This window comes from Notothenia coriiceps, unplaced genomic scaffold (assembly GCF_000735185.1).
Source record: "Notothenia coriiceps isolate Sejong01 unplaced genomic scaffold, NC01 NC01_scaffold00000287, whole genome shotgun sequence".
Classification (NCBI taxonomy): Eukaryota; Metazoa; Chordata; class Actinopteri; order Perciformes; family Nototheniidae; genus Notothenia; species Notothenia coriiceps.
This window is the reverse complement of record NW_011332988.1, coordinates 180,212-190,613: the sequence shown is the minus strand read 5'-3', so window position 1 is coordinate 190,613 and position 10,402 is coordinate 180,212. Positions and strand designations below refer to the sequence as shown.

The following is a 10,402-nucleotide window of genomic DNA, read 5'->3' as shown; positions in this document are numbered from 1 at the left end:
GTCTGTCTGTCTGTCTGTCTGTCTGTCTGTCTGTCTGTCTGTCTGTCTGTCTGTCTGTCTGTCTATATACTGCACATATTTTAACTTTTTAGAGTAATGTGTCATAGTCTTATTGTATTTCTTTGTTTGTGTATATCTCGTATATTTTACAATATTTCTCTTTGCTAGTATTTTGCAACTTCATTCCTCTTCCTGTGTTTATGTATGCAGCATTTTACACTAAAGCAAATTCATTGAATGTGGAAACCTACTTGGCAATATGCAGTGTGTCTTATGAATTGCCTTGTGTTGTGCGATATATACAGTAAGGAGACTTGCTTTGCCTTGATTCAGATTTTTAACTCTAAAAATGTTCCTGATCTCTCTCTCCTCCCCTCAGCCTCTGGAGACCAGACAGCTCACATCTGGAGGTACATGGTGCAGCTGCCGACTCCACAGCCTGTTGCTGATATCAGCGTAAGCATCAACAACACCACACCTGTGTGTGTGTGTGTGTGTGTGTGTGTGTGTGTGTGTGTGTGTGTGTGTGTGTGTGTGTGTGTGTGTGTGTGTGTGTGTGTGTGTGTGTGTGTGTGTGTGTGTGTGTGTGTGTGTGTGTGTGTGTGTGTGTGTGTGTGTGTGTGTGTTTGTCTGTGTGTGCCCTGGCTCAAGGACGGACAAAAGAAGGAGACCACACATGATTCTTTTCCAATTAAAGTACATTTATTTAGAGAAACTAAGTTCATTATGAAGTCAGTTCATCAGTAATGTGTGTAGTGTGTGGGTGTGTGAACATTATGTTAGGCTGACTCAGAGTTTCTCAAAGGGATGATGTTCAGTTTTTGAGCAGATTTTGATATGATGGAGCATTTCTTACTTTAAAGCGCCCTAACAGCCAAGAGCCTTTCTAATGCAGGTTCATGTTTGGGCGTTAAGCTGTCACCATTGGGTGTTATTCACTGTGTCGCTGTTCCTATGCACTGGATGTTGGTCTGATGTTTTTTTTCCGCTGTAGCGTGAGTGTGAACACAGATAACATTGCTCGTTATTAGATTAGATTACATTAGATTACTTTATTGTCATTACATAATGCAAGCTGAGTCTAACCAGAGTGCAAACAGTCAGTTATATACACATCTATCAGCAGTCTGTAAAATAAATGCACTATACAAATACACAAGTAAAGGTATATAGATGTAAAAAGTATAAATACAAATATACATTCCAACAAATCACCCATTCAAATGCAAAGCTTTGAAGAACTCTCACACATCTCAGGTAGATTAGCATGGTGACTGTTTTCGAAGGCTTTCACACCCACTTCAAGAGGCAATTCGTTTGTTCCATCTGATGCTTCCATACCTAATGATTGATTTTCACAGAACATGTGTAAACAGCTGTGATGGCCGAGTGGTTAAGGCGTTGGACTCGAAATCCAATGGGGTTTCCCCGCGCAGGTTCAAACCCTGCTCACAGCGTTTGAAAGAGGTTTAACTACTAACATCTATTTGCTACAATTTGGTTGACATGGTTTGATTAATTTGGCGTCTTGATTCCTTTATTTACCACTCCGACGGATCCTTGGGCAAGACACCTAACCTATATTCTCCTGTAGGCATGTCCAAGGTATTGTTTGGATGAAAAGTGTGAGCTAAATAACATATAATGAAGGGTATTACCAAAAATACAGGTTATTGTCGAGAGCTGGGTTTTGAGCTTCTCTATATTACATTTGTATTTTATTTCAAATCAGTGAGTACAGAGCAAGCCCAAGGCAATCTGAGCTTCTAGCAAGAATTACTGAAACTCCAGTAGCCCAGTTCGTCCAATTCACTCTAGATATGTTATGGCATCACTTACCTGTTCTTCCACCCAGACAACAACATGTCTTGTAAGCATTTGTGTGAGTGTGTTTAAGCAAGAGATAATGATTGTGGTTTACGTGTTTGTTTGTTATAGCACATATGGTATGGGAGAGTGTGTACTGCATGTGTACGAGTCATAGTAAATCAGAGGTTCTGTGGCCTGTGTGTGTCCAGCAGAAGTGTCAGAGAGATGAGTGGGTGGTCCGGGCTGCGGGGCGGGTGCTGTGCCAGGGCTCAACTGGCAGCCTCTCTGGGGCAGACGGAGGAAGTGACACTGCCATGGGGGTGTTAGTACTGCTATCCCTGTGAGATTTAGTGTTTTGATGTATCAAAGACTTTCATAAAGTCACATCATGAGCTGATGTCCCTTACTTATACACTATCTGCTCCTAAGACAATACTGTAGGCAATCACAAGCATTATATTAATTACTTTATCGTGAAACTAGAATGTCATCATCCTACCAAGACAGCACTCCTTCTCAGACCTCCATCCTGCAGTCACATGCTCCTTTGATGATACCATTTCCTGAGGTTGGAAGTTGTTTTTAGACTTTGGTTTGTCCATAAGGTTAAGGTTGTAATGTAAGGCGCACCGTCTATAACAGATAGAACGTTTTTGCACTTTTGTTTATCAATATTCTTATGCACACTCACTCTCACTAGTACTTTTGTAATGTGTTCTCCTCTTGCCTGGAATTTGTAGGACTCAACTTGGAAGGACCCTTCCTATAATAATAATAATAATTATTATTATTATTATCATTATTATTATTATAATGATTATAATAATGAAAACATTTAAACACAGACAGACAGACAGACAGACAGACAGACAGACAGACAGACAGACAGACAGACAGACAGACAGACAGACAGACAGACAGACAGACAGACAGACAGAGAAAGTGCACATATTGATGGTTAGTTTACAGTAATGACTAAAGTTGAAAGCAACAGAGAAGACGAGGCATAGAGAGACCATGACACACAGAAACAGAATGAGCGCTAATATATTTTCAGTATCACCACCCACACCATTTCAATTCAGTGCTGACAGCTGGTGATGTATTCAGTATGAAGAACAAGAAATGTATTTATTAACCCTGAATGCTGCAGAAAACACGGAAACATTAAAAGATTTCAATCACTGAATGTAATACGGATTTATATCAACAGATTTGAAGATTTTTTGACAATCAAGGAGGAAATAGAACATGCTGACTGACCATTATCTTGCTAACAATTAGAAAGCCTTTTTGCAAATAGAGGCTTTCTCTTCAATAACCCTGTAATGAATTAAATGACTTGAACATGATAGGTCGGTGGGGTAACAAGGCCAAGTACACATAAAACAGAAAGATTGCGACTTAGAAGCGTTGGTATGTTCTAGGGCTGCTCGATTATGGCAAAAATCATAATCTCGATTATTTGGGTCAGTAATTGTAATTGCGATTATTAAATGCAATTATTCATTGACTTTGAAAACATCCATTTATTGGAGAAAAAAATGTTGAACAGTATGTTTTTAACAGTTGATTACCCTGAACTTTAAGTATAATTCAACTGAAAAACCCAAAAAAATTAAATATTGAAAAGAAAAAGTGATAATAATAATAAAAAAATAATCGTTTTATTTCTAATTGCGTTGTTTTCGTAATCGTTGCAAGCCATAATCGTAATCGCGATTAAAATACGATTAATTGAGTGGCCCTAGTATGTTCCTAACTGGCTAGCATGTTAGCCGTTAGCTGCCCGGCTAAAGTTGAAAATTCTGGTGTGATCCGGCCTTTTTTAAGGTTTTTATAATTTTTTCACCATTTTAATTCCACTCTCTGTAGAAGAACTTCAAAGACAGGCAATATAAGAATACAGCAGGAAAGCACAATAAAGATGTGTAGAAAATATTTGATCAACTATTCTGCTGTACATAGACTGAAATTGACCAGACTTAGATAACAACGTCTTAAAGAGAAAAATAGTGATATTTGGAAAACGCATTAAACAAACTAACTGCAGTCCTTTGTAGTTGGTCGTCGACTGTTTGACTCAGAAATTGTTTTAGGTTCAATGAATGAATGAGTCATTATGCATATTAATCATTCACACATTAGTGTTAAATGTTAAATATGTGGAGGAAAGCAATAGTTATTGATGGACAGACAGCTGGAACGTGACTGCAGGTATAAAGCAAGTCTTTGTTTTGTGTGAGGTCATAGAAAAATGTGGGATGCCACGTGCATGTCAGGTTACATTAATATTAGAGTTTGAGGTACACACAGGTACCAGTAGAACAGCTCTGGAGACAAGCTTTTTCAGTGGACACACACAAGGACACCATTGCCTTAAAATGTGAACAGCATGTGGTCTGATCTCCTCATGCACCAAGGTCACCTGTGTCAGAACAAGTTACAATAAAGCCTTTGGGTGTAATGGAGTTAAAATAGGTAGCCTTGTTCACGTAAAGGTTTGCTAATTCAAATTATATTCGAAGTTCGTAGAAAAAAAGGCTTAATACAAATTGAGCAAACCATCCATTGCTCCACCACATCTGCTTATTTTTATTTAATTAAAGCTTATTTTTCTTACATAGAACAAAATATCCCCAGAGCAGAATGTTCCATATTTAAAATGGCTGACTTTTAAAGCAGTGTCAGTGTTTTTCCAGGCACCTCGCTGCTTTAACTGTGGCAGAGGAGTCATTTTCATTAGTCATCCCTCTTATTACACATCAGGCGGATTTTGATAAAGGACATAATGAACACAAAGGGACGAAGAAAAGTGAGATTGGAACAGTAGGAGCACCTGTGTGTTGTTTGGACACTGAATGTGGGTCAAACTACTGGATATCTGACACTTTACCAGCCCAGTCAACAAGACTCTCCTCCACCTGCCATGAGAAATTCATACATTTTGCAGTTTTTACACCGTGCTTGTGTGTTCGACCCCCACGCATCTGCTCTTCCTCATCCTGACCACAAGAGATTTTAATCAGTCAGCTGCTCACCTGCACATTTCCCCCTCCTCCTTTTTTTCCACTTTCCGATATTCTTTTCCTTTAGTCATTCACAGATGTGATGTTATTTATGGCCAATTGTTGCCATCTCTGTTATTCATAAATGTCCTTGACTCATATTGGGCATGTTTTCTAAAACAATTTAAAAATAGTTTGTAAAAAGAAACAAGCATCAGGAAAAGATTCACTTAAAACTAAAAAAGCACAACAATTCAATCCCAGGTGGGCTTTTATCCCCTTTCTTGTACAACAGACATTTGACAATTTTCAATGATTCATTGCATATTTGAGGATGCATAACCGTTGAGGGAGAATGAAACCATATCAGATACTGTGTATTCATATATACATATATATATACAGTATATGCATACATCTACCATCCATATGCAAAATAAGCAAGATTGTATTATAATTTGTATGCAAGTGTGTTTTGCTTTGCTACCCTCACAGCATAATTAACATCACAGGTTTTGACACAAGCCCTTAGTCATCAGTCATGTTCTGCAGGGCCTGGCACATAAGAGAGGGTGAACAAAATAGGGAAAGCTGCATGTGTGGAAGGGGTTTCCGGTAATGACGAATCCATAGAGAATAATCACTACTCCGGTGTGCAGTGTCCTTCACTTTATTATCTTTGAGCTTATTGTTTTATTTTTCCGGCCAGCAAACTCCACTTTTATCTGCCTATTTCCATTTTCAGGGTTAATGTAAGGCAACTCTTTTAAAAAATGTTATCTCTGATAAACCCAGGTCACATCACTGCCCCTTGCTGCAGCAACTTGATGGGGAACATTGTAGAGTCTTTAGCGGACAAAGAGAGAGTCATTTCCCTCTGGAGGTTGTGAAGATTAAAACAGAGTTAGCAGGAGGAGTACGTATTGGACTGTACATTTACAAGCGGTCCAGAAACTTAAAATAAAGGCTAATGTTGCCCCGCAATTATTTGCTAACAAGTCCGCCAAAACAACATTATGCTAATATGTTCTGCTGCCGAGTAGCTGAAGAATACATTTTGTAGCTTTGAACCACCAAATTGTCCTAACTGATTTCCATTTTTCTTTCCATAAAAGTTAGTTGTTTTCATAATGGCTTCTCAAGTTTTGAATGCAAAAATAAGCAGTTGAGACACGTATGGCTGTCCCTACCTGACCTCAGACCATTGAAGTTACTATGGGACATGCATTGGTTTCCACTTTAAGTACTGCCGGTATGAAAAGTTGAAGGCAAGTTTAATGAGAAATTCCTCTGCCACCTGCTCATCACGAGCCTCCCTGTCCACCCATCACTAACACCGTCATATATTCCATGTTGAGGGCCAATACTGTGATATAAGGAACTTGATTATTTAGATGGCACCCTGCTAGTGATGTCAGTCTGAGAACATCATGTGCATCAGAAGGCTTTGACTGTTTGACTCCTGTGTCATACGCCCGTGAGTCACCACCACTGCTTTGGCTGAGTGTAGACACTGGCCATCTGGCAAATTAAATTATGACGGAGCCGTGGACACAAAGTCTGCCTGAAGAAAATACAGTTATTTGATAGTGGCTTATAATGATGCTCTCATCAATAGAGACTTGGCTTGTCAAGAAGTTTGTCTGTTGCTATGGCACTGCTGACTGTTTGTACTAAGCATCAAGTCAAGAAATTAATATTTATGGGTTAATTGATATTGACTTGTTACCTGTTTGAATGCTAATGTTAATTCGGTCATACAACTCACCCGTTTCGTGGTTATGTTTATTAGAAGCAGGATATAGTTTGAGTTTGGCGTCTGGACTGCCTGAACTAGCTCGCAGGCTTCTACCCATTTGTGTCTAAATCACTTCTTTTTGGATAAAAGTAAGTGTGTAAATCTAAATCAGTAATATCACAATAACGATATTCGGCAATATCAGAGACGTCAATATCAGCTAATTCTACCATCATACGATTTCAATTTGATTTGATTCACCAGAGGGACATTGATATGAGACGATATTATATGTCTATTTAACACTATTAGTTATGTTCATAACATAATCATTTCAACTCACAAAAATTAATTGATATATAATTTGACAATTTAAATAATAACCAATTGAGCTCTGCAGAAGCGAGTGCACTAAAGGAAATGGCGATACAGATGTTCGAAAACATTTTTCACCCTGTATCAATTATATTGGATGTTTGTCATTGAATCATAAAATCGTTACACCTATACAGTATATATTAGGGCCTTGATATTTTTCCTATTGATTAATGGTGGTCTTTTTTCTCGCCCTTCTCCAAATGGGAGTTGATGGTCAAGGGTCAAAAGCCGAACCGCACTGCTTGTACAGATGGGAGTTCAGTGCCTTCAGCAGGGCAGCTGCTCACCGTCATGAGGCTTGAACTCAACGCCTCTGCTTGACTGACAGCCTCCATCTGTTCATCACGCCGTCCTTCAAGCCATGGTGGAGAATAATGGGGATGGAAATACGGCAGAATCTCTAATAACAGGTCTCTACATGGAACTCTCTTACTGCATCCTGTTATGAAGTCTGTCAATCTCGTAACATATGCAGCTTCATGGCCTGAGTAGCTGTTAATCACCCCTAGAGCTCCTTTAAAGCCTGTTGCATGTACTGTAGACCAGGGGTTCCCAACCCCCGGGCCGCTGTGAGTTTATCGTAATATTTGCAGAATTATAAATATATTTTATCATAATGTTTTTTTCAAAAAGTGTTTAATTCTCGCACCTATACCAGTCATATTATTTCATCCAGTAGCCTAGTTAAACTTTCTCCAGAAAACAGTTGAAAATGGCTTTTATGATGTTCCGAGGGATTCGGCGGCTCAGCCTAAGGTCTCAGCCTCTCGTGCGCACGAGAAAGTTAGGTGCGCCAAGTAGGAAGAGGAGCACACAGGAAACAACCGTTTCATTGCAGACTCTTATGTTTATGTGGGGAAATGGCAGTGCATACATTATTTGAGATATATTTTAAACTCGGACTTCCTTTTAAGGACATGTCGGCCAGGGGTGTAGAGATATTTGTACTGGATTGGCAAAACAGGAGTCTGTAAACCAGTCTGCCTTGATCTATGAATTCATGTCCGGGACTCTCACAGTATCTGCTGCCCACAGCTGTTTTATAGAAGGAAAACCTCCTTCACTTCTTGAAATGGCTGCAGCATCAGGAGGTAGCGGGATGTGCAGCTGCAGCGCACCGAGAGCTGTGCCTTTTTACGCACCGCCTTCACTGTGTTTACCTTCTTCAGAACAGCTTAAGAGTGACTGCAGGCTGCTACGTGTTAACCACACACACCTCTACACACACATACACACACACACACTCACACGCACGCACGCACGCGCGCGCGCGTGCACACACACACACACACACACACACACACACACACACACACACACACACACACACACACACACACACACACACACACACACACACACACACACACACCATGGCGACCGGACATCTCCTGCATAATGTGCCTTCTCCTCATTTTCCCAGCATTCACTGGATTATCCGTAAATCATACAAACAATACCAAAACGTTGATTTAACTGTTTTCCTGTTTTGGTTTAAAAACTGAATAACGTCGGTTTTTTGGTTTTCAGTTTTTCCGAAAAACACTGGTTCTTTTTTTTTTTTTTAAATGTTGTTAATATGTTTTGGATGCATATTGTTCTAGTATTTGTTCAGCCTGTTACATACTTACATAGTCTCTGTTGCTACCTGCTGGTGAGTAAATATTAAAATCAGTTAAAATTGACAACCGGTCCGTGATTTCTTTTTAATGTACTGTATCTGCTGGTCCTTGGCACAATAAAGGTTGGGAACCCCTGCTGTAGACCACTGACCTACTTATGTGGTATGCTGTTGGTGTACCGACACACAGCGAACACAATGGGTCGATAAATCAGGGCTTCACTATCATAACCTTTTCCTCCCAGACTCTTGGATATTTCCATCAATTAGCTCAGATTGATAAAAGCTATGGGTTATATGTACATGTGTGCATGTATTTGTGTGCAGTATGTGAACTGGACTGCATAGGCAAGCATGTAATAGCTCAATGATATATGTGTAATGAGCTAGAGAGATGGTTCACAGTATAATCGGTACAAGCCCTACTTTCCTTAAGAATTACATTGACATTTTCAAAACACACATCCTCTGGCCAACTCCCCACACCCACTGCCATAAATGTCATATGCAATCAGTTTGTCCTGAAACGACCCCGCCTGATTCGTCCATTGTATTTCCGATTTTTGCGGAAAATAAGCTCTATTGGAAACACAGAATTATTGTATCATGTTGTTCATAAAAAATAATCTTCCCAAATGAACACCACTTTTATGATTATTGAAGCGGAAATGCAATTATCAATAAAGAGCTAACCGTATAACCAGTGTTATTCAGGCATACACCAATTATATTTCTTACCCTTCATCATTTGTATTATTTATTTTTATATTATATTTTCTCTGATAACTTTAATAAGTAGGCTTTCTGTTCGCTTGTGTTAACCACGTCTAATCACAATTCTATTAAAAAAAAAAACATTGATTTCATATTAGGAACCCAGAAGGGCAATTATGCTCAAGTTCGGGTTTTAGGACTTTTTCCTTTAAATAAATGGTGTCATTAGTTACCTCTTGTAAAGTAGCTAGCAAATTAAGCATAATTTGAGAGCACACACACTTCAGATTAATAACCACGACAGGTCTCAATTTCAAGGGCAATGAAAAGGATTTGAGATCCCTCCTCATCCGATCAGTTCCACAAACGGAGCGTCTCCAGCGATTTCATTGGTCATTCTCACCTAGATTTTCTGTTAGAGCTGTAAAGGTCATGTCAATCAAGATTATTTAGGGCCAAACAAGTTTTAGTGCCTGTTGGGTTTTATAGTCAAGGATATCGGCTGTACGAGAGAGAAGATGGCACAGTCTCACATCCCTTAGGACCTCAGGCTTCACCGACAGTACTTACCAGAGTCGAGCAGAGGTACAGTAGAAGAAGTAGGCCAACTAATCAATTCTCTTCAGTGGCATGTGTGAAAGCTTTTGAAGCAAAACCTCAGAGGGGCGCTTTGTTTACTATTGTGTAGAATGCTTGAGTTCCATTTATTTCAGATTCAATTATATGTTATTTCGTAAAAAAACATTAAAGTGACGTCAAAGATAAAAAGATAAAAGCTAAAATGTCAAAGTACATCCTCGCATCTCGGTCCAAGCAGCACTCAAGCAGCCCGTTGGCTTTGTCCATGACCAGACAACTTTCACTGTGTATTTTGAAATGCATTAACACAAAGTAGCAAATGTAAACCTTGCAGCAAAACCTTCCAAGCAAAGAATAAACAAGGATCTCAATCAGAGACACTTACGTCAATCACTGACCTCTTACTTTATAAAAATGGTTGTACGATAACATTTGAAAGAGAAGTCTCTGCTCTTTGATAAAAACGTGTGGAGAATCTGAACATCAAAGAGGATTCATGACTGTGAAATTGGCCGTGCCGGCAAGTGTGTCATTTGTAAGAAACAGTGCACAGGT

The 10,402-nt window shown here is 39.3% G+C and overlaps 1 non-coding gene across 1 annotated transcript; it reads left to right on the top strand.

Moving 5' to 3' along the window:
* Nucleotides 1-1,375: 1,375 nt before the first annotated feature.
* Nucleotides 1,376-1,457, top strand: trnas-cga (transfer RNA serine (anticodon CGA)). Its single transcript has one exon. It is a non-coding gene; the product is annotated as a tRNA-Ser (tRNA).
* Nucleotides 1,458-10,402: the final 8,945 nt, after the last annotated feature.